General features: G+C 42.7%; 1 long non-coding RNA gene across 2 annotated transcripts; it reads left to right on the plus strand.

Moving 5' to 3' along the window:
- The first annotated feature begins 1,185 nt into the window (after positions 1 to 1,185).
- LOC146359677 (uncharacterized) lies at positions 1,186 to 22,693 on the plus strand. Of its 2 annotated transcripts, none has more exons than XR_014787322.1 (4): positions 1,186 to 1,411; positions 9,028 to 9,153; positions 13,356 to 13,436; positions 21,686 to 22,693. It is a non-coding gene; the product is annotated as an uncharacterized LOC146359677 (long non-coding RNA). The 2 variants fall into 2 exon arrangements; XR_014787320.1 differs by lacking the exon at positions 1,186 to 1,411 and adding an exon at positions 1,792 to 2,039.
- The last annotated feature ends 1,988 nt before the right edge of the window (positions 22,694 to 24,681 follow it).

Consider the following 24,681-nt stretch of genomic DNA (forward strand, 5'->3'; position numbering starts at 1 on the left):
TCATTAAAATGTAGCACAGCCTAGGCATGCTTTCGTGGAAGGTCTCTCTTTGCATTGTAATTAATGTGGCATAGATGGAGGCGGATTTTTATATTATATTGATATACAGTGCGGAAAGGGAGGGGGGAGAGAACAAAAGAGACAGCTCTTTTTACCCGGGGATGACGTCAGTTTGATTTTACTGACAACTATTGATGTATGTGGAGCAATAGCAAGCAGCTTCCCTCCCCCGCCTCTGCTGGCACTTCGAAGGAGAAACAATTATGTTAACTGTCCAAAACATTCGTCCTTGCAGATCTTTGGGGCTTAAGCACTTAACTTACAAGTCCTAGTCACTTTGCAAGGGGTCTGAAATGGTTATTCCCTGTATGATCTTTATTAGGGTGGAAAACAAGCAGCAGGGGGAGGGAACAGGAACAGCTAATAGGCACAAAGCAGAGAAGCCTTCAACCTAGGAATGTTGTTCATTACAGCAGCCTAGCAGAGGACACAGCGAGAGAAAATAGTCCCTGCCTCCCAGCCTCCACGAAGTGGCCCCTTTATGGCTGCAAAGGAGAAGGGAGCCTTTGAGGCACACGCTCTGTGCAGAGAGGCTCGGTTTGGAATTGCGAGCGATGGAAAGTAGTTGGGCACTGAATCCTTCAGCTGGTCTAAAAAGTCTGGTGTATGCAAGTTAATGGTGCAAGGATCCACTGATCCTGTGACTGCGTGTGATTCTGCCTCAGTCACTCTCTGGGCTGCAGTAGAAAAATAGATTGAACTAGCGGAACAGGCCGGCTACATATAAAATCCGGACTGGATTTCTTTGGCACGTAGAAAGCAATCGGGAATGGAGGACTTACCCTCCCTGGGCAAAAGAAGAAGAGGGGAGATTGCGGTAACCCCCTCGTCCTCTCTGACATTAAAGGGTGGAGACTGAGACAACGGCTTAGTTTAACAGTGGGTTTTTAAAAAAAGCCGCCTACAACTAGGTCAAAATTTGTTGTTTAAATTTACAACATGTTCAAAGGAGGAGCGAACCTTTTCCCCCTTTATCCAATGTTCCAGCAATTTCCAGGTTTTGTCGGGGGTGCGTGCAGTCTGGACGAGGAAAATCATCTAACAGCCGTGTCCTTTCGGTCCCTCCCCTAAATAACAAGCACCGTTGCCAAAAGTTACTAAAACGGGATGCGTGTCTCTTTCTCTGCGACTGGTGCAGTCAGAAGAGCTGTCAAGTAATGCAAAGATTTGAGACGATTAGTTGTCTGGCTTTTAACTGATTTAATTGATTAATTAACCAGTTATATTTACATAAACATTTATTCAACGCTTTATAAAACTTGAATACGGCTACTTGTTGAGGAGTCTTAGGTTAACATCTATACATCAAATGCTGCTACACATTCTTTAAAACTGGTATTTTTTTGTGCAGGTAAATGTATTTCTTTGTTTATTGGAAATACTTTTGATAATCCCAAAGGAGTCTGTTGTACAACTCAGACTAAGAATTTTCCTGATTATCTGGCATATTTTTACAGCATAATCCTATACACATCAACTCAGAAGGAAGTAGGTACAGGATTGCAACTTTAATCTGTGATTAATTGGTGTGATTAATTAAAGTTGGCTTTTACGCATTTTAGTCAAAAATATAATCCTAAAAAAGATCTGGGTGTAGAGCCACAAAACCACCTGTGTGATCTGTGTATTTAGACTTGCTCGCCTACCCTCCTAGCAGATTACTAGCATTAACAGCAGTAATCAACTGTTGGGAGCGGAAGCTGCATTCTATATCCTACTATTCCCAAACAGGTAATTGATGATGTCAAAGTTGACAAAAATGGGGCTGTGTGTGCAGACCCAGTCCAGCAGAGATTGCTACACCCATCACATTTACCAAGGGAAGTCTATAGGTAGGATTTTTGTTCCTGTGGACAGGATCTTAACCAGAAAGGTCCATACAATTACAGCCAGTATTTCCAGTTCTCAATTCTCATAGGCTTTGGTCCTCAACTCATTCAGAAGAAAGCTCCACTGAAATAAATGGGATTTACTTCCAGGTAAATATATCTAGGATAGACTATCTTTTTGTTTAGATTACTGTAATGCATTATGCTGTTACATGTTATACAGCTTTTGAAAACTGTTCAGAAACTGCAGTTCGTTCAAAATATGGCTGCTAGACTGCTAACGGGTGCAATTCAGGGGGGTATGGAGAGGCCCCCCTCCTTTATTTTAAAGGATAGGTTGAGCTTACCTATATTCCCTTGGGTTCTCAGTATTTAACCTTTCACTCGTGTTAGATTTTTGATATTATTATGCCGGCAGGAGCATTGCTGAGCAGAATTTACAGCAGAGAAGCCCAGTTAATCACTATGACTTTACATTAAAGTGTGCAGTTGTACTTGCAAGACTTTCTGCTTGTAAAGCCTTCAGAATAGGGTAGGTATGTGTCCTAATTTTCAGTGGGACAGCCGTCCTAGTTGAAGGGCTGTCAAACAAAAGGCCTCTTATTTGAAGGGGTCCTCTATTTGAACGGCTGTCCAGTACAAGTTTGATTTAAAGACAAAGAACCATAGGAAGGGAGAGCAAGGTCTTTGAAGCTGCCCATCAACAGTTAGCACCTGAATAGACTGGTCACAATCATCCTCACTACAGTGAGATGTATTGCATTTTTATTTAAAATAAAGCAATTCCTTCTAATTGTGTATATGCTAATTTATATGTATAGATACCCATTTTATGAAAATGTGTCCTCTTAGACAGGCTAGGGAAAAAATACTTGTGTTACAGATGGAGTACACTAGTGAAATTTAATTTTTCAAATATTGCTTTTGTTTTCTATTAATCTAACACTTTAGCTAAATAGCTCTGATACAGGATATATTTATTTGATTTATAACCTACCTTTCTACCAAAAATGGCACTCAAGGCGGCTTACAAAAAGCTATTTAAAATAGATTAAAACAATAAAGCATATTAAAATACAATAAAAACATGACAGTTACAGAAGAAAAACAGCATCCAACCCACAGACCCAATGGCCTTCTTGAATAAAGCAGCCTTTTTGCCTGCCGTCAGAAGGATAGCAGACTCAGAGACGGAGCAAACCTTGTAGCGCGTTCCACAGCCTGGAAGTGGCCACTGAGAAGGCCCTCTCTTGCGTCACCTCTGATAGTGCTGGTCTTGAAAGAAGGGCCTCTCCAGAAAATCTTAAGGATCAGGCATGCTTGTATGGGAGAAGGTGGTCTTTCAGGTCAGGTGGCCTTGTCCTAAGCCATATAGGGTTTTATAGGTCATAAACATCTCTTTGAATTGTGCCCCAAAACAGACTGGTAGCCAGTGAAGCTGCTGTAACAAGGAAATCATATGCTGCTCCCTGTAACCAGCCCGGGTCAGCAGTCTGGCCGCAGCATTCTGGACCAGCTGAATTTTCTGAACAGTTTTTAAAGGTAGCCCCATGTAGAGTGCATTATACTGGGGCAGGGATGAGGGGGAAATCTTCATGACAATGGAATGAGAAGCATGTTGGAGTATTATCTGAATTTTAATAGAATTGGCTTTGGTCTGTCAGCAAGATAAGGCAAGTGCACCATATCTTTAAAATCCAGTTTTCACAGGTCACACAGTGCTTCAAAGGAAGATACTTCCAGGTTTGGTGGGGGGAGTCGAAGCAAACGTCATCAGCCTGGCAGTAGCTGCTCAACCAATGAGAGAGGCTTGTGTCCTGACTTTGCCCAGGCTTCCCTCCTTTTGCATGAAGAAGCCAAAATCCCCTATTCTCCAGTACAGCATCTGAAGGTTCCCTATGAGAGCATCCCACCACCCCAATTTCACCCCATTCCAGCAAACTGTTGCAGAGTTATTAAATAAATAACCCTAATAAATAGGGCAACAGAATAAGTAATGAGGCAGATCTTCCACTTTGCCAATACGGCAGAGGCAGAGCCTCGAGGCATAGGGAGTCTTGTTAAAACGCCCTTCTAAAACTGCTGTTTTCATTTGCTCCATCTGATATTATTATTATTAAAAATATTTCTTGGTCGTCTTTCAGGGCAGAAGCCCTCCCAAGGCAGCTTACAGCAATACATAAAACAGTTAAAATATTAAAAGTTATAAAAACAATAAAAGCCAACAATAAAACCAGCAACAATATTAACAGCAATAACAGCAACAATAGCAGTCATATCAAGAAAAGGCCAAGGTAAAATAATATGTTTTCAAGGCCTTCTTAAACATCTGCAATGATGGAGCATGGCAGACCACCAATGGCAGTTTGTTCCAAAGGTGTGGGTCCACTGCAAAGAAGGCCATCTCATGTGTGATCACCTACCTGACTGCTCACGGGTGGGCAAATGAGAAGGGCCTCTCTTTCTGATCTTAAAGTAGGGGCAGGCTGATATGGGTTATATAGTATATATATATTTCTTTAGCAATGGACACTCATCTTCACATGAAAGTGCTTCTTCTACATGATCTGACAATGGAGAGAGCAATCCTATAGGGATAGGCAGCCACTTCCAAACTCAGAGGCAACCGCCTATCCAACACACGGCAGGGGGAGCATAGAGGGGAACATCTCCTCCACGCTCCAGCTGCTCTGCATTCATGGCTAGATGGCTGATTTTGGCTGTCTAGTCACAAGATATTGGAGCGCAGGGTGGAGAGGCCAGACGACGCACTCCCTGCCCTGCCCCCAGGAATGCCCCCTTTTGCCCCACTCCACACTGCTCTTATGAGCACGGAGCGCAGGGACAATCCACGCTGCCTATGAGGCAGCGGGGAAGGGTGGGCAGGTGGTTCTCTGGGAACCGACCTTGGAGCACAGGCCAAGGTCATTCACAGCCAATTATTTCAGAGTCCATGTGGCCTATATTTGTATACAACACACACAAAGTTGTGCACAATTTAAACAAGCGTCTCTAACAAATTTTTTCAACCCTCATATCCATGCTTCTGTATTGTGATCTATATTTTGAATTCTGGAGGTAAAACGTCTACCATAGTTATGTCTTCCTGCACAGGATGTGCCTATTAACTTTTTATATAACACTTCTGATGCTAATGTAATCTTCATTCTTTCTTATTTCCACAACACTCCTGAGAGATACAGATTAAAAAATCTGGTTTGAGATAAAGTCAGAGCCATGGAAGGTTCTTCTTGGCAGGATATAATGTGGTTCTCCACATTATATGGAAAATCAGCATTCAGAATCGTGTGGAGAGCCTCCATGGGCACAGGCGCTCCCCCCGCCCCTTTAAGAAAGTCACGCTCCATGTGTAGAAGGTGACAGAAATGATGATGGAGGGGGGGCTTTCAATTTTTCAACGTAATGTTTCTCACATTCACACATTACATTTTGTAATGTATACATAAACCATCTTAGGTGTACACCTAAAACCATAATGTGTGAAGTGGCCTTAAATTGATCATTGTATCCACTGGGTCACAATAGTTCTTGTGTTTTTAATGCAAGCGCTTGTTATTTATATGTAGTGTTGCATACCTGGGCTAATATCATGTGATTCCCCTGTTAAGGAGAAGCTTCTTGGTGCCAGATCATTATTATGGTTTGTTTGCTCTTTGAAGACCACCACATTTTCTTACTGCTGCTACATGGCAAGCCACTTGATAAGTTTCCACGTTAAGCAGTCCATTGTACTCTTGCAATCCTATACCCACTTACCTGGGAGTAAGCTTCGCTTAACTCAATGGACTTACTTTTGGGTAGACATGTATAGGACTGAGCATTTAGCTGCTAATAATTGTTTTGACTGATCTAGCAAGTGCAAACCAGGTGACACCTATCCAGTATTTAGTAATACTTACGTTTTCTCTTCACCATACACATTCCGTCCAGCTATATGAACGCAGAAAGAATTGAGGTGTTGGTTGTTGTTTTTAATTACACTAAAAAAACCTTTCAGCCTTTCAGAAGCAAAATTCTGATTCCAAAAAAAGTACAAATAGCTGCCATTTCCTAAAATAGTCCATTTCTTTAATGAGCTTAGTCTGTCAGTTTATCCATCCATGCAATTCCAAGAACTTTCAAAAGCCATTCCTTCATAGGTGATACAGATACTTTGCTGCCACCAAAAGATTATGAATTACCGTCTTCCTTGTCCCATCCAGTGAAGACAGCAGCACATTTAAAATAATAATTAATTATTATTAAAGCATCCTGGAGCAGATTATAAAGCAATCCATCTGTAAGCACCTTGAAAACAATGCAGTGATTACTCGAAGCCAACATGGATTTGTCAAGAACAAATCCTGCCAGATGAATCTGATCTCATTTTTTGATCAAGTAACCTCCCTTGTGGATTGTGGGAATGCTGTAGACATAATATACCTCTGTCAGGGTTGGATCAGAGTCCATAGAGCCCCAGAGCAGTTCTGATTCTGAGGAAGAGATAGAAACCGTGGGAGAGGAACCCACACGCTGTTCAGAGGCGCCGCCAGAGGGAAAGCCCCTCCCTGCCCACATTCCTGAGAGTGGTAGCGACCCTGGCAGGTGGGGGGGGACAACAACTGGAGCTTCGGGATGCCAGGCGCCGGCGCAGGGACAAGCGGGAGGTGGAGGGCGCCAAGAGGAGGCGCTCAGCCCACTTGGTGCGACATCAACAGCTGCTCCCCGATGCCCCACGGGAAAGGGGTAGACTTTCGCCACCTAGGCCTTAAGTTCAGAAGCTTCCCGCCTTTACCCTCCAGATGGAGATCAACTGATTCACTAAGGCTAGAAACCCCTAGTAGGCAGCTCTCTTAAGTTTCCCTCATTAGGCTCATGCAAATAGCATCTGTAAATGTCATTAGGGTGAATGGAAATAAAGCCTTGGAAAAGAGCCCTATCATCTGCGTGTTGATTCTGGATACTTGAGGATTTCAGAGGGCAGCAAGGGCGCTCCTGAAAACCTTGACTTCAGCAAAGCTTTCAACAAAGTGCCCCATGATATTCTGATGAGCAAACTAGCTCAAAGTGGGCTAGATGAAACAACGATCCGGTGGATCCACAGTTGGCTACAGAATCGGACTCAAAGAGTGCTTATCAATGGGATCTTCTCAAAATGGGGAGAGGTAATGAGCAGGGTACCGCAGGGCTCAGTCCTGGGCCCAGTGCTCTTCAACATTTGTATTAATGACTTGGAGGAGGAGGTGCAGGGAATGCTGATCAAATTTGCAGAGGACACAAAATTGGGCGGGATAGCTAATACCTTGGAAGACAGATACAAAATTCAAAGTGATCTGGATAGACTGGAGCGCTGGTCAGAAAACAACAGAATGACATTTAATAGGGATAAATGCCAAGTTCTGCACCTAGGAAAAAGAAACCAAATGCACAGTTACAAGATGGGGGATACGTGGCTCAACAAGACTATAAGCGAGAAGGATCTTGGAATTGTTGTCGATCAGAAGCTGAAGATGAGCCAACAATGGGATGTGGCTGCGAAAAAGGCAAATGCTCTTTTGGGCTGCATTAAGAGAAGCATAGCTTCCAAATCCCGGGAAGTACTACTTCCCCTCTACTCATCACTGTTTAGGCCTCATCTGGAGTACTGTGTCCAGTTCTGGGAACCACACTTTAAGAAGGATGCAGACAAGCTGGAGAGGGTTCAGAGGAGGGCAACAAAGATGATCAGGGGACTGGAAACTAGGGGTGGACGAAACTCACTTACCTGTCCTCGAAGTTTTTCGCGGTGGGGGGGAGGCGCTTCGCTGCTCCCCCCGCAAAGTTCAGGCCGGGGGGGGAGGCTTCCCACCTCGCCCGGCCGAAATTCAGGCCGGGGGGGAGGCGCCTCGCCCGGCCGCGAACTCAAAAGTTTTTTTTAAAAAAAATAAACGTCCCAGTGATAGGCTACGTGACGATTAACGTAGCCTATCACGACTAGATCTCAAAGTCAGCCGTGATAGGCTACGTTAATCGTCACGTAGCCTATCATGGGTGACTTTAAAAAAAAAAAAGCGCGTACGGATAATGGCGGCCCCCATAGGGAGCCGCCATTCGCGTTCCTTATTTGGTCGCTGTAGTCTACGTAAAGATTTACGTAGACTACGGCGAAAATAAGGGCAACGCAAATAGCGTTTATTTTTTTATCTACAGCAATACGACAATGGAACCAATTACCCAGGGAGGTGGTGGGCTCTCCCACACTGGAGGCATTCAAGATGAGGCTGGACAGCCATCTGTCAGGGATGCTCTGACCTGGATTCCTGCATGGAGCGGGGGGTTGGACTCGATGGCCTTGTAGGCACCTTGTAACCCTACTATTCTATGATTCTATGATCCATATTTAGAGAATCCACAATTAAAACATCCATATTGAGATGTACACCAGTCATTTGAAGGACTGTGTGTATCACATTCTGCCAGGACCATTGGACTCTAGGACAAGACCACCATCCGTGGTACAAATCAAAAATTTCCCAACATCTAAATATATTTATTTATTGCACTTATATCCCGCCATTTTTTTCCTCTTGCAAGGAACCTAAGGTGGCTTACATTATCCTCCTCCTCCCCATTTTATCCTCACAACAACAACCCTGTGAGGTAGGTTGGGCTGAGAGTCTGTGACTGGACCAAAGTCACCCAGTGAGCTTCCATGGCTGAGTGGGGACTAGAATCTGGAACTCCCAGCTCCCAGTCCAACTCTCTAACCACTACACCACACTGGCTGTCATATATCTCATAAATATATTGACATGAAATAGTCTTTATGGTATCATATACCATCTAACCATTAATATATAGTGACTGTGTCTCCTTCAGAGAAGTCGAGAGTGAAAATTGTCTGTCTTATAGATACTTGCCAACAATATCCAGACTTGATATTCCCAAACCTCTGTCCCAAAAGGAACTGAGTTTTAATTCACTATTCACCTGGGAAAGGTTTTAATGTTTCCCTGTTTGTCTTGGTCTTAAGAAGTACCCGAAAGCACACTGTGGACCACAGTTTAAGGATCAATGTTTGAAGACAACTGTAACATTCCCATTGAGCTCAGATTATTGATAACATTGTCCTATCTGTTCATATATTTGGTAACTTTAGGGAGCCCTTTCGTGTCAGAACTGAAGACCTACCCACCATGATAGAGAGAGAAAGGCAAGAGGAAGGACAAGAGCCCACCTTCTCCCACACACTAATGAGAAGCTCTCTTAATAAGGAGGAAATGAGGTAGAATGCATGCTTTGAAGGGAGACACCCATTGCTCAGTGATATAATACATGTTCAGTGAAGAAGGCCCCAGTTCAACCAGAGGCATCTCAAGGTTGAACGACCCCAGGAAGCAGGGCCAGAAAAAACCTCAGGGGCCAAATCAGGCCCTCCAGGGTTCCCCAGAAGCTCATGCCCTGTTCTGCTGGCCCCACCCCCTTTCCCCCACCACCAATCATTCGGTTGTTTTCTGACTTCTGTACAGTTTTCCCCCATTCTAGAAGCTGAAATGCCACTCCTAAGGCTTAGTTCCTGGCAGGAAGAGCTCTAAACTAAAATACGCTGGTATTTTTGGTATTCTTGGAACCATCACCTTTGCCTTCAGCCCTGCCCACCACTGGAATGCAGCCAACACTCTGGCTTCAAAGAGGTTTCCCACCCCTGATCTAAAACAGCACTGTTGATCTTTCGGCCTGGGGGCTGAATTCAATTTCGCAGAAACTCTTAGGCCTCTCAAGTGGTGGGCGGGTCCAAATCCAAAAGGTACAGGCAATCTTCTGGGACACACCTCCCATAATTGCTTGATGTCCAAGGTAGCCCTGGAGAGTGAAGGAATTGACTGTGGCTTCATCATGGATGTATCAGGCCCAGTGATAAAATAACATAGTATGGCTTATTAACATTCGCAGTCCTGCAATCCAGTTGAATATTTAACATATGAAGTACCTTATACTGAGATCCAGAGGGCTGGTGGGCTCTCTGAAAAGCCAAATCAACCCGAAAAAGCAGCCATCACAGCTCTTCAGAGCCAGGCAATTGGGACTGGCTGGTTCTCTGAAGAGCTGTGATGGCTGCTTTTTCTGGTTGATTTGGCTTTTCAGAGAGCCCACCAGCCCTCTGGATCTCAGTATAAGGTACTTCATATGTTAAATATTCAACTGGATTGCAGGACTGCGAATGTTAATAAGCCATACTATGTTATTTTATCACTGGGCCTGATACATCCATGATGAAGCCACAGTCAATTCCTTCACTCTCCAGGGCTACCTTGGACATCAAGCAATGCTCTTCACATCACTGTTTTCTTAATATGTTGGCAGCTTGTCAGTTCTGGCGTAAGTACTATGGTTTTGCATATCTCAGCCTTTGCTGCAACTCTACAGAGACATAAATAACTTGAAAGAAACAGGCTGTTGTACTAGCAGCCAAATTGTTAAGCATTGTCAATGCTTGCTTTTTCATCATATTGATTTATACTGTGCGATGTGAATTTCCTTATTTAAATGTCCTCTTCAGATGTCATATTGACTTAATTGCAAAACAATTGGATGTATTCAGAACTCTAGGACTGTAACATCTATTGATTTCTAGAATGATGTGTATACATGCAATCATTGTGGGGTTGTGATTCTTGGGATGGGTAAATCTCTGGCTCTGAATAAAAATTTAAGGTGCCCATAGGTAAGCTTTAACACGCATGTCAGTTTGGATTGGTAGTGTAATTCTTTATAGGCCTTGAACATGATTGGTTGTTAAAAGGCTCTCCTTGTACCTGAGCTGTTTTAGAAAAAGTACAGCTTTATACTGAGCTAGCGTCATGCTGTTAAGAATCAGTACCAATGTAAACATTGAGAATGATGGCTTTATGTTGGCCGTTATGTCACACGGTATTTCACAGTTGTTGAAATCCTTTCATTTTTATCCAGGTTGCTTTGGCTTTGTCAGTCTACCAGCTAAGAATGAAAGATGTGCAGTACTCAAAATGAAATGAAACTACTATTTCAAATACAGACGTGATAGCACATTTCTCTGTATGTCTATGTGTGTGCTGACGTGTGCAAGAAAAAACAGCAATACCACCTATTAATTCCTGTTAATGCAATATAGAAGTTATATGCTATGCTACTAGGTTATTTGAATGTGTGCCAGCATGTATTAGGGGCAGGTGATAAATTACAAAAACTGGGGAACAAGAACAACCATGGAGTTAAACTTTAGCTGTTGAAGGATGGGTAAGGAGACACTGGGAAAATGCTGAACATGTAATGAAATGAGATAGTAATGAACCCTTTATACCTTTTATCCATCTTTGTTTAGGATATCCCTCTTGTGAACCTAAAAGCTTATCTGCACATAAATTTAAAAGCATCCTCAACCTGCGCTTACTTACTTTAATACTACCACTTGCAAAATTTGAAATCATGACCAGTAGTTTGCCATAAATATTTCCCTAATCATCTAATGCTGAACAGAGGAATGTTATTTATACACAGTTAAAGCTGCAATGCTATATGCACTTATCTGGGAATAAGTCTCATTGAAGTCAGTGGGTGTCACTTTTGAACAGGCATAAAAGGATTTCACTGTAAATGAGCCTTTGTACCTGTAGCTACACATGCAGAAGATGTAACATGGAGGGGCTATAACATGGAGGGAGCAATCCTATGTGGATCGATGGTTGCCTCCGACCCAGGGCAGGAGGAGTGGATCGCCTCCTCGTTCCCCCTGCCCTACTTTTGCAGCTAGACAGCCGATTTTGGCTGTCTAACCACGGGACCTCAGAACACGGGACGCAGCAGCCGGATGACACATAGGATGTGTTGTACCAGCATTTCCGACCACCCCACCCCCGGTCACCCCTGGGAATGCCCTTTTTCGCAGATCCGCGCTGCTCTTACAAGTGCAGAGTGTGGGGCCAATCCGCACTACCTACGAGGCAGCACAGGAGGGGGTGGGGGTCGGTTCCCCAGGAACCGACCTCGGAGCGTGGACTCTGAGGTCAGTTGCTGGGAACTGACCTATCCTATGGCCATCTAGCCACTGACTAACGGCCATAGGATTGTGCCCTTAGCTGACTGATTTGTTAGATTAAACAAGATTAATCAGGTGGCCAACTTTAAAAAACATTTAAACTCTTTTTTAATATCCTACAAAAACCAAGCACCATCTTAGAAGACACATCTCTCCTTCTCCCCCACACAGGATGGAATGGCTCTTCTAAGATGAGCCTGATATAACAATTTCGGCATCATCTAGAAATAGCGCAGGCGTTTTTTCCTTTGGAACTATCATTTCATCATTTTCATCCTGTTTAATTCCTCATGGATCCCAACCAAGGGACCCTGGGAATTGCAGCTTGTTTGTTTATTTGGATTGTATGTCACCTTTCTGCAATAAATGTCATTTAAGGGGGGCTTAACATTTCATTAAACATCTAAATAATAATTGCAAAAAACTAGAACAACGAGTGTAGTAAAAAGCACACAAAATTGTGTATATATGAGTCAGTTAAATAATACCAGGAGAGAGTAAACCAAACTAATAAGCCAAAGTAAGCAAGCAGCAGAATAATACCAAAGCGAAACAATATAGTAAATTAATTCACACACACACTCCGCCCCAAGCTTGCATAACAGGATAGATTTTGCCTGGTGCATAAAGGATAAGGTGGCAGATACTGCTTGGGAGGTGTCTCCAGACAGTCAGGGCAAAATCACAGAAAAGCTCTTCTCTCCATTTGCCACCCACCTCACTTCCGCACTCAGAGAAGGTCCACTGAACAGTTGGTCAGATACTTATGGGAGCAGGTGGCCCTTCTAGTTTTACAGTGGACCTGGGGATTTCTAATACAGAATTCTGAACACTCTCATGAAACAATTTCCATGGTTGTTCGGAGGAATTTTGACAATTCAGCTAGTTTCAACCTGACTAAATGGGTGACATAGATGTGCTGAATGTTAAGTAGGGGTATAGAATTTAGCATGGGAATAAGCTAACCAACATGAAGCACTCAAACGTACCATTGATTTCAATGGGCAATAGTTAAACATGCTTAACCCTCCCTTTCAGTCAATGGAACTTGAAAGTATACAACTTGAGCTAGTTTATGCCCAATGTTCAGCTTATGCATCAGAAGTGTCCTCTCTCATTATGGCACCTGTATCACACTAAGATAACACTAGGGCCTAGAGATGAGTAAGAACTGTTTTCAATAAAATTCCTCTAGAATCAGGATCTTAAAATGCTTTTGCACACAATATAGCAATATTGTACTTTCTGTAGATTTTAGTACCTTTGAGTTTTTCACATTCTGGTACTAAGTGTTAAATCAAGCATACCCATAATTAAACAGTACACTGGGGGGTGGGGGACATTTAGCTAGCAGAACACTCTTTCAAAGTATTATGCTATTTGCATAAGTGCAAATCTTTTTATTTCTGTAGTGTGAAGAATAATAGAAGCTTTGTGACGCAAGGTCTTAGCTCTGATCTCAACAGCCAAACTTAATACAAAAGTAAAAAAAGGTAAGAATTGGTACTTTGCAGAACGTTTTTAGATAGCTTGCTAAGATGGTAAATCTGGCAGGTCTGGGCTATACACCACTTCAGACAGCAGGTGGGGGTTCACCTGATCAAAAGCATGTAATCATATAAGCCCCTCTATGCTGTCTAGTGGGGCACAGCCTACATTCAGGTTTATTACCTCAATGAGAACTAGGTTTTTGTCCAGCCTTCCCCATCCTGGTGCACTCCAGAGATAATGGGAGTTGAAGTCCAAACACCTGGTGGGCACCAGGTTGGGGAATGCTTTCTTAGTCCAATGAAAAATCTCATCTTGACTTTTCTTTATGAGTTGCTCCAAGGACAGAGTAACAGGATTACCTGCATTTTCTTTTCTACCGATGTGTTGCAGTGAAACAATTTCATTCATTGCCCTAGTGGTCTTGCTGAATGTATTACATATCCCAGGAAATCTTGGGGGTGGGAGGAGGGAGAGCTAATGGGAAAACAGAATTGAGCATATAAATACATACAAATACTTTTGTCTTGCAGCAATACTTTTTAGGAAACTTGGAGAAATCAAGCCGATGCAGTTCCCATGGTGAAACATGGTTTCAGATACATCTCTCCCCGCGCACCCCTCAGCATCTTTTAAGTTGAACAATCAACACTTTCTCCTCAGATTACCACATATCTCCTTGACCACCAGTGTATTACAGTGGGAACATTGGTGTTGTATTTTCACATGATAAACTGTTCTTCCACAGTTTCTCCCGTGTAATAAGGATGAAACAGGCGTTTCATTAACATAAGACAGTCACCTACCCCTTCCCCGCTTCATATAAGCACACATTTTTATGGTAATAATAATTTCACACATTTTTATCACGCATCTCATCCCAAAGGATCCCAAATCATTTTGCAAGCTATTTACAGGAATCACTTTATCCACCAGTGAAATGAGACCAACTCTGCAGGACAACATGCAATCTGTTTAGCAGCAGCACAACAGTGCTACACAGGAAGTGAAGATTGTTCTGTCCAGCTGGAGAACAGAACAGAAGATCTCATGCTAAGTAATACAATGCCATTATTTAGACTTCATCCTCACTTTCTAAAAGCTGCTAAATAAATACTCTGAATGGGAAAGATGAAAATATAGGAAGATAGGTAGAGGCAAGGCACAGAGCACATTTCAAGATGTTGGCATATTTTGAACTTCTGGAAGTCTGGTGTTAAAAAAAAAAATTGGGATGCTCATGCAGGTATATGAAACACCTCCACCCTTGCTCTCAACAACTGGTGTGTCCAGGATAGTGAACAATGGAGGGGCAGGAGAGCAGAGGGAGTGGTGATGAGCATCATGGCAGATGTCAAAGCCACATACACCTAAACCTATGGGTGTGAAGTGCTAGGGAACATTGACACCTTTGGAGAATGGTGCTTCTAATCCAGGTCTTTCCAATTAAACAGATTTTCCCCATTAAGAGAAAAAGAGAGATAAAACATGGGCTGATGGCTAAAGGACGATGATGTCAGGTGGATGTCCCATGAAATTACCATAATGAACTGTGCACAGTGCATATTAAACGGTTCTTCTGGAAGCAACCTTACTTCAATCCCTGGTCTGTTTTGGACCCCTCCTGCTGATTATGTTGTGTGGGACCCTGGATCTCTGCCCCTAAAGTCCTGCCCCAATCGTACCAGTGACAAAGAAAGAGAACACACAGGATCAGCTTCCTACCACCACCACCACACCCCATGCAAGTCAGTGGAACAAAGACACTGACTTGCATGGGAGGGAGAAATCTGTGCCCCTGAAAAAGGCCTGGTGAGGGAAGACAAAGCCTGTCACCCAAAGGGTTCTTGGCAGGGGTGGGCTGCCCTCTCTACCAACCATTTTTGGGAGGTGCAACTTTTCCCCATTTAAGCTAGCCAATGGAGACATTGTATAGGGAGAAATAGCTGTGTGTGTGTTTTCCCTCTTATGTGTCAGTGGTGCTATCAGGGTGCTTCCAGATGGAGGGCTCCCAGCACTAATAATCGGAAGGCACTGTGCAGTTATTCCACCTTTTCTCTCATAACTGATTGTTTTCTGATAAGACAAAAAGACTGAAGAAGTGGTAGGGAAACACAGGTGGGCTGGAAATTGAAGATGGCATCATCTGGACCCTTCATAAAATTATGTGAATGAGGCAGTACAGTTGCACAATAAAAGCCTTAGTTTAAATCCAATGTTACGTGAGCGGACATCTACTCAAGCGATGGGACTTCCCCCCTGCAGCCCTCCACAATCTCCGAAATCTGCTCTGGAGTGTCCCCCAACCCTCTGGTGCAGATTTGGGGAGGCATTTGCTGGGAACTGCAGGGTGATGAGAGAACCGTTTGTAATGGCCCCAGGAGTGTAACCAAGTCACTTGTAGTTTTAGAGAGGCCTAGAGATCCATAATGATTGGCTTAGGTTCATTATAAGTGCAATTTCCTTGCTAATGGACCTCTGAGCATGTGAGATGAGTCAAAGCTCAATAGCGCAGCCTCAGAACATTCCATGTTAACGAAGGCTAGTATCTTGTCTGGGCCTATGATGTGCCTGAGAAGTGAGGCTATGTTTATGAAGGGGAAGAAATGGAAGCAGTGACAGATTTTATTTTCTTGGGCTCCAAGATCACCGCAGACGGTGACTGTAGCCATGAAATTAAAAGACGCTTGCTCTTTGGGAGGAAAGCTGTGGCAAACCTAGACAGCATAGTAAGAAACAGAGACATCACCTTGCCGACAAAGGTCCGCATAATCAAAGCTACGGTTTTCCCAGTAGTAACGTATGGCTGTGAGAGCTGGACTATAAGGAAGGCTGAGCGCCGAAGAATTGATGCTTTCGAACTGTGGTGCTGGAGAAGACTCTTACCAGTCCCCTGGACTGCAAGAAGGTCAAATCAGTCCATCCTAAAGGAAATCAACCCTGAGTGCTCATTGGAAGGACAGATACTGAAGCTGAAGCTCAAATATTTTGGCCACCTAATGCGAAGAGAAAACTCTCTGGAAAAGACCCTGATGCTGGGAAAGACTGAAGACAAAAGGAGAAGGGGACGGCAGAGGATGAGATGGCTAGATAGCATCACCAATGCAATGAACATGAACTTGAGCACGCTCCGGGAGAGAGCGCAGGACAGGAAGGCCTGGCTGGCGTGCTATGGTCCATGGGGTCACACAGAGTCGGACATGACTGAACGACTGAACAACAACAACAGGTGTCTGTGCTAGGAAGGTTCTGATTGTTTTCCTTCTGAACAAGCACTATTATCCTGGGGAAATCTGCTGGGAAAGTTGCAGATGAACACTAATTAACGTTTGCTGCTGTCATGCTGCTTCACTGCTGACATGTATGGTATAAAACCCATTTTACTCCATGGCTCTGGGTTCAGAGAATCTGTCTGATCCAACCATTGGGTACATATCTGTGTGCTGTAAGTACTCAATAAAGTCTCCTCGTAAGCAAACCTGGATCTGGCTTATCATTATCTCGGCACCTCCAAATCTTAGCAGCTCATGGCCAGGGCATACACCGTTCCACATACAGTCTCTGTTCTAGTGGCGGATGGTCAGGATTGGATACAACCTGTCTGGAAGCACCACATGATTAGGAGAAGAGCAGTGATACATCAGTGCAAGGCATCTCTGCGTTCAATCACAGTTAAATAATGGAATTCTGCATTTTTCAAGACACAAAACAGTTTATATGAGTGCTATGTAACTTTGACCCCAAATTTTGTTGATACCTATTCTTTCCTACTATAGCACTAATCCCCACTGCAGTTTCTTGAACGTTTTTTTTTAACCAAAGACGTACATTGCATTAAACAGCCACCAGTTTTACTATGACAAGTAGAGACAATCACAATCAGCATCCCCCCCTGTCTAATCTGAAAAGTGAATTTTCCCATTTAATACTTTATCATGCCACAGTTATGATCATTCTGTAACTGAGGGGATATCTTGTATTTAAATATTAATGCTTGTGTAGTTATTAGAATATTTGATGACATGTCCAGGAGCATTGTAAAATTAAATATAGCATGTCATTTACGGAAATACAGAGGAGAACTGTTTTTAGTGGGGGAAACCCTTTTTAGTCTGTGCTTTCTCATTTCTATTTTTTTTTTTCATTTCATTTCTATACCGCCCAACAGCCGAAGCTCTCTGGGCGGTTCACACAAACCCTGCTGCCGCTCACACGTAAAACTGGCAACCAAATTTAGCGTTGTCGAGCACGCTCTGCGGGTGCAGGTAAAAGAGCTCGTCGAGCGTGGGGGGCACCCAGCGTGTGGTGTGGAACAGAGACTCACCGACCTGCCAGCCGGGGATGTCCTTCATGATCTTGGCCTCCTCGTCGAGATTTTGACGCAAGATGCGTAGCATCTTTCTGATTTGTGCCTTTCTCCCTACCTGATTCTTAGTAATTATTCAATGGTTCCAGTTTTGTGCCTCTTTTTGTTTTTAGATGTAAGATTCCAGAACATATTTTTAGTGACATATGAACATTATTTTATCTCTTTGGAACAAAGAAGTTGTTTTTGTGTAGTGAATGGGTGAAATCTGGTGGTGTCCATCTGCCAACAGATTCCCCTTTTCCTCTGCAGCTCTCCGCGTGGCCCCAAAATCTGTTCTGGAGTTTTATCAGGAGGAGCAGGAGGGGAAGTCATGGATGTCACCCATTTTTTTTTGCCAGCTGCACTAAGAGGTCAAATGTAAGAAAACAGATTTAATGGAGATAATTATTTCTAGCTATTCTCCTTCTCCTCAGGACATCTCTGCATAGTAATCTCCCCCTACTTCTGGGGCAATTTTTGGCATACAGATATGTCATTCAGCCCCGAAAGATAAATTGTCAGAAAGAGGTATGATATCAGAGGCAAGAATATTGTGATACATCACTGTTTTCCCCTTGTCAGGGGCACAGAACCTCCTTCAGCCTGAGGGCCAAATTAAATTTCAAACAAGCTCTTGGTGAATGCAGTCCCGTGGTGTGTAGGGCCAAAGACAAATGGGGTGAGGCTAAAAATACCAGCATCTTTTTGCTTACTGCCAGTAATTAAGCCTTAGGGGAAACATTTCAACCTTTTAGAATGGGGGGAAACTGCACAAAAGCCAGAAAATTGGCAAACTATCAGTGGTCAAGGGAAGATGGCTTGGCCATGTGGGGAACTCTGGAAGACTGGATTGGGACCCCTGCCCTTGTGAACTGTGTAATCCATGCAGAGCCAACCATTTTACAGATCTGCCACATAGACGGAAAGGGAACCAGGGTGTGCCGTGTATGGGCATTGGATGGTGAGCTGTTCTCAAGTACAGCGAATTAAAACTGATCTTGGAGGAGTGACCTGATAATAATGGCCAGTGTTTTGGGGGGGGTGTTATTGTTGTTTTTTACATTTATAGTCCAATCCTATACATGTCTACTCAGAAGTAAGTACCACTGAGTTCAATGAAGCTTCATTGAGGCCTCTACTTAGCTGAGGATAGAATTGTGCCGTTAAAGGCTATAGTACAAGATTTCTGTTCTTTTTTACTTAGCCGTGGAACTACCCTGCAGATGTGTTACATAACTACTACTGCACTTCAATATCAGAGCATTTTTGCCCAATAAAATGAGAAGAGCACGATTAATCAGCGTTACAAAATTTTGACTTGAGATACTGAAAATGTTAGCTTTATTATTCCTTGAAGCAAGTCCCAGCTTTCACTTTGATTTGCATGTTTGTGCTATGTCACATTCATTTTTAATTACATCCCAACTTCTGAAAATAATGTCCATTTTTAGAACTAAGACCCATATTACAGGTTATGTGCAAGGCCCTGAGACCCAAAATGTGTTTTCAAATCACTGGAGAGAGAAAGAGAAAAGGGCTATTATTTCCTCCCCTCATAAGACAGTACACGGTGGGTGGCTGATGAGCAACTGATACTAGCCTGGTTCACAAACTGAGGGAATATGTGGATGGGAGTCATTCTCCTATGGCTGTCTGGAAATCTGGGGAAGGGGTCCCTTCCACCAATATACAGAAGTGTTGACAAGATCAGAAGGACATTCAAAAATTGGCTTACCTTCTTACTCCCCTATGTTCTTGGAAAGCAAAAAAAGAACAGGAGGAGCTGCCAATAATGAATGCTGTCCCACACCCGTTCATCCTCCTCAACAGTCGCAGCTGTCCTCTTCTTAAGCACCACTTCCTTATTTATTCCAGCAACAGCAAATCCACCTGTCTAGACAAGGGAGATCAGCTGTTGCTGGAGCAAATGACGAATTGTTGTTTAAGGAGGTAGAAGAGTGAGTGCACCCTCTCGATCAGGCACATAACATAATATGTGACAAAGGTGCTCCACACAAAGGCCTCTGTGCATGGACCTCTGATTCACATGATCACCTTCAATAGGCTGAAGCAGAGAGAGATGAGATGGGAAGTAGGGCCATTTCCTCAGCCCTGCTGAAGGACTACTTGCCTTTTTTTCTCTTCCCTCCCCATCCCTTTTTCCTTTTATGTTGTGTCTTTTTATATTGTAAGCCTGCTTGTTTTAAATGATTGTTGGTAAGCAGTTCCAGGAGCCTTTTTGGTTGAGAAGCAGGATGAAAATGCCTTAAATGAATAAATACATCACAAATCACACCTCCATGTGGTGCACTTGCATCATATTTTTACTCTGTAGTTTTATTCAGACATTCTGCTTTAGGAAATAATATGTGAGGGGGGAGAATAAGGATGAACACACTCTAACTCTGTCCATGACCAAAGGATTATTACCATGCTTTGTACCACTTCAGGTCTTCCTACAAAGAGTGCAGCTGGCATATTTTCTGTTTAGTGTTGTGATATGTGCTTAGTACTGGATAACATAATAACCTCCAGTTCCTAGTCCATTTGTACAGTCCATGTATTGTCTTTCATTGTACCTTCAGACTGCAGGCTTCTTGGTGGAAAGACATTTGTTTATTAGGTATCAGCCTCTGAAGTTATTAGGTATCTGCCAATGATGTCTGAAACAATAAAGATTCCACAGATTGGGGCTCCTGGGTGCCACTAAGATAGATAGATATAGTTATATTCAAAAATGTTGGTTCTGAAAAGAAGAAAGTCACTACCAGAAATGTGCACAAAGGACCAGTAGAAAACTTGTTTACTGCTTTTGCATGAAAATAAGCTAGCTTTGCATTTTCTGAACTAGTTATGTTCAAAATGCATACAGTCATATACCATGTTTTGATGCTTTGTTTAACTGGAAGGTTAGAATTTCAGAGACACAAAGAAAACCTAATTAACAGGCTCAGCAAATGCCTCTTCATAGCATCCTTCTGTCCTTCACTGCTTCTGTAAAGTCTTCCATCCCAGAGGGAGGACTTGTATATAAGTTACACCTACCCCATACTTGCTGTACGGATAGATAATGGCTACATTTACATCTGGGTAGCTGCAAACCTCCTTTTTAAGCAGTGCATAGGGGCTATTCTCTAGATAAAAGCAGCAGGACTGTGTATGATTCTATCACACTGCAAATGTACGTGTGTAGTTTTGATAGTAAGCATGGAAATCGGCATTGTTTATTTCTTAGCTTGTGTTAAAAGGTTTCTAGCTCTTATGGCTGTCAAAATTCATTTCCAGGTGTATAAGTAATGCCTGATTAAGGGCGTAATCCTATGCCTGCTAGTCAGCAGCTAGATGGCTATAGGATAGGTCAGTTCCCAGGAACCGACCTCCACCCCCTCCTGCACTGCCTTGTAGGCAGCGTGGAATGGCCCTGCACTCTGCACTTGGAAGACGAGTGTGGAGCCGTGAAAACAGGGCATTCCTGGGGGCATGCCAGGGCAGGGAGGGCAGAAGTGCCATTCTGACGCTTCCTATGCATTGGCCAGCATCTCCCCCCACACACACACATTCCACCTTCCCGCAGCTAGACAGCCAAAATGAGCTGTCTAGCCACGAATGCAGGGCGGCTGAAGCACGGAGGGGACGATCCCCTCCACACTTCTTCTGCCCTGCATTGAATAGGCAGTCACCTCCAAGTTCGGAGGCGGTTGCCTATCCTGATAGGATTGCGCCTTAAATTTCAGAAAGCAGAGGAAGGCTGAGCAAGTTTTCTAATAATTAAGAGGTGGGGTTCTCTGCCCCTTCTATTTATTAGCAGAAACAGAATATGCAAATATATGTAAATTTGTTCCATGTGCCTAATTTATTCAGCTTTCCTTTAAGCAAAATGTGATTATTATCCTTTTTTTTATTTAGCAGAGAGCTGCATTGCCTTGGATGTAATTGAGAATGTTATCAAGAGAAAATGAAGCCTGCCTCTAGCATAAACTGGATAGATACTTCAAAGAAAGACCAGCGTAGCACAAAATATATGTCACACAGATATAAGGGATTTACAGACCCAGAGACTCATAGAGATTGTTATATACCACTCCATTTCAGATATTGGTCAAGAGAGAAAGAATGTACAAGTTGAAAGTAGCAGATTAGGACAAGTGAATGACTGACATTGGACTTTGGGGTGATAAAACAATGCTTAGAATGAATAAACATTTTGGAGCTGTGAACAACCCCAAACTCCTGATTAAGTCTGAGGTAGAACAGTTATTGGGAAATGAAGTGTTGTGCATGAATATATGCATTATACTCTTTGATAATAATTGCTTACATCACATGGGTGTCATGAGAATTAATTTACAAGTTAATATTTGTAAAACACTTTGAAGATAAAAAGACCTCTATAAATATGTATTATTGTATTTATTGTTATTAATAAGTGACATTTATTCAAACATGTCAAAGCCATTAATCCATGCAAAGTTTGAGGCTTGGAAAATGCTGGTTTTAAGTTAACCAAAGTGCAAGCAGCCAACTAAATCACTATCTTTGGGGGAGAAAATAGTTTGCCTCCTTCCCTACTTGGCTCTTTCTAAAATGATCAAACAGAAGTTAACAATTCATACATTTCTCTAGAATGAGAATAAGAATTAGAATAAGAAATGTGCAGCGTGATTCTAAGCATATTTACCTATTAAACAAGTCCCACTGTGTTCAGTGCTGCTTTCTCCCAGGCAAGCATGCACAGGATTATGGCTTTAATCTCTCAAGTGCCCTATTTGCTACTTATGATTTATTATTTCATTTACAATATTTCTGGACTGCCTTTAAGCATAAAAACCCTTATGAGCACCTGCATGTTAGGATATCAACTGACAGTGTATTTGCAGACCAGGTTGCTATCAAATAAAGCTGTAGACTCAGTTTAAAATTGACTTTGACCACAATAAGGTACAAAGCCATGTAAGTGTTCCACACAGCCACCATCTTATTTAAATACTGCATATATGTGCAATGTTGACATGCCAGTGGTGTATATGAGGTTTTTTATATCATATAGACAACATATTCCTTACTAAAAAGAATTAGAAAGTCCTACAATAACTATAAAACATGCAGGAGAAAAATGTCTTGTTCTGTCATACCATGGCAGTATAATGACAAGTATCTTCATAACTGACTGCAATGTATATATGCAAAAAAAATAACAAAGAAGCAGTAGCGTCCTGGTGATAAGTTCTGGATGAAGAAGCTCCAGCTTGGAGCTCCTATGCCTCAAACAGCATCCTCATTTATCGGTGAAGAAGCAGATTTGCATGCACGTAAGTATGTGGATCTGCACCTTCTGAGAGGGGAGGCCATGCACTCAAGAGAACCTGTGTTTTTCTGTTGGAGTGCACTCAGGATCTGGACAGGGGCAATGGTAGGAAACCTAAACATATCCCCAAAATGGTGTATATTAATCAGAGAGGTCCATTGGTTGAAGTGGATTTCTTTTCTTTGACTATATTTTTCTATGTTATAACCTTTTTTTTTAACTAGCTTTTGTATAATAGCAGTGAAATAAATAATCACTGCTGACTGTGACAACTGAGTGTGAAACAAATATCCCTCACATGCAATTTTTAAAATATACAAGGCATTCAGGTACGACTATAATGAGTACAATGTATTCAACCTAAGTAGGTACCATATATTTTGTTTCTTCTGAGAATTTTAGAACAAGACAAAGAGAGGGTAAAATGGGTCATTCCTCAGGAAAAAAAATTCAATCATAAGAAATGTCTTAGGAACAAGAAGACAATGTAAAACATGCTTCCTTCTAATCTAGCCAGTCATTTATTGCCTTTTCAGTGTTTTCCATATTACCAGAGAGGGATTTGTTCCTAATTGCTGGGTGGTTTGCAGTAGAAATGTTCTGCTAAGGACATTTTATTCCAACTGTGACTTAGCTTAGTATTATTGAGATGAATTTATTGGCATCCAAAGGGATTTATTAGCAAACAATGAAATTAGTGTTAGAGGCAAGATTGCTCATCCCAAGCAACACTTGTTAACATTGGAGAAAACTGATTACCAGATATTAGGGTTTACTGTTGTACAAACACTTTCTTAAAAAAAAAAAAAATCACAGCAGCCATTCAAATTGCATGTAAATTTGAATAGTCCACTCAAAAGCCTAATTTCTTTCACTTTTGTATTTGTCCAAATAATCAAAAGGCCAATCAGAGGCTAAGATGAAAGCTGGAACCCCTCAATAATTAAGGGTGCAATCCTATGAATGTTTAGACAAAAAAAATCCTACAGCTCCCAGCATGCCCTACCCAGCCATGCTAACTAGGGCATTCTGGGAGTTCTGGAGCTTTTTTCTGTTTTTTCATGCATGGGATCACACCCTTAAGATTCTTGACATGCTGATGTCAGGGTGGAAACTGAGCCAATAGAACCCCAGAGCAGTTCTGATTCTGAGGAGGATCAGCAGTCCGTGGGAGAGGAGCCAGCTCATCCCTCACACGCACAGCAGCTGGCAGAGATTCCTCCTGCCAGCATTCCTGAGATAGATAGTGACCCTGGTAGTGAGAAAGTGTGGGAGGGGGCTTGCTAGACGCTCGACGCAGACGCAGGGAGCGACGAGTGATGGAGGGCTCGGAAAGGAGGCGTAGTGCCCGTTTGGCGCACAAGCAACGGCCACGTCCCGTGGACCCAAGGGAAAGAGGGGGATCTCTCCCTAGCCCATAAGTTCAGGGTCTTCAAGTGATTCTCCTTCAAACAGGGACCAACTGCCTACCCGGAGCATAGGCTACTCTGCTGTTCATTGCTTAGTCGCTGGTGATTAGCATCTGAAAGAGTCATTAAGTTGTAAAAGGATTAAAGCCTTGAAAATAATCCTTTCATCTGTGTCTTGAGTTGGCTAC

This window comes from Heloderma suspectum, chromosome 1 (genome assembly GCF_057233095.1).
Source record: "Heloderma suspectum isolate Gila_16-S chromosome 1, 16-S_ref, whole genome shotgun sequence".
NCBI classification, from domain to species: domain Eukaryota; kingdom Metazoa; phylum Chordata; class Lepidosauria; order Squamata; family Helodermatidae; genus Heloderma; species Heloderma suspectum.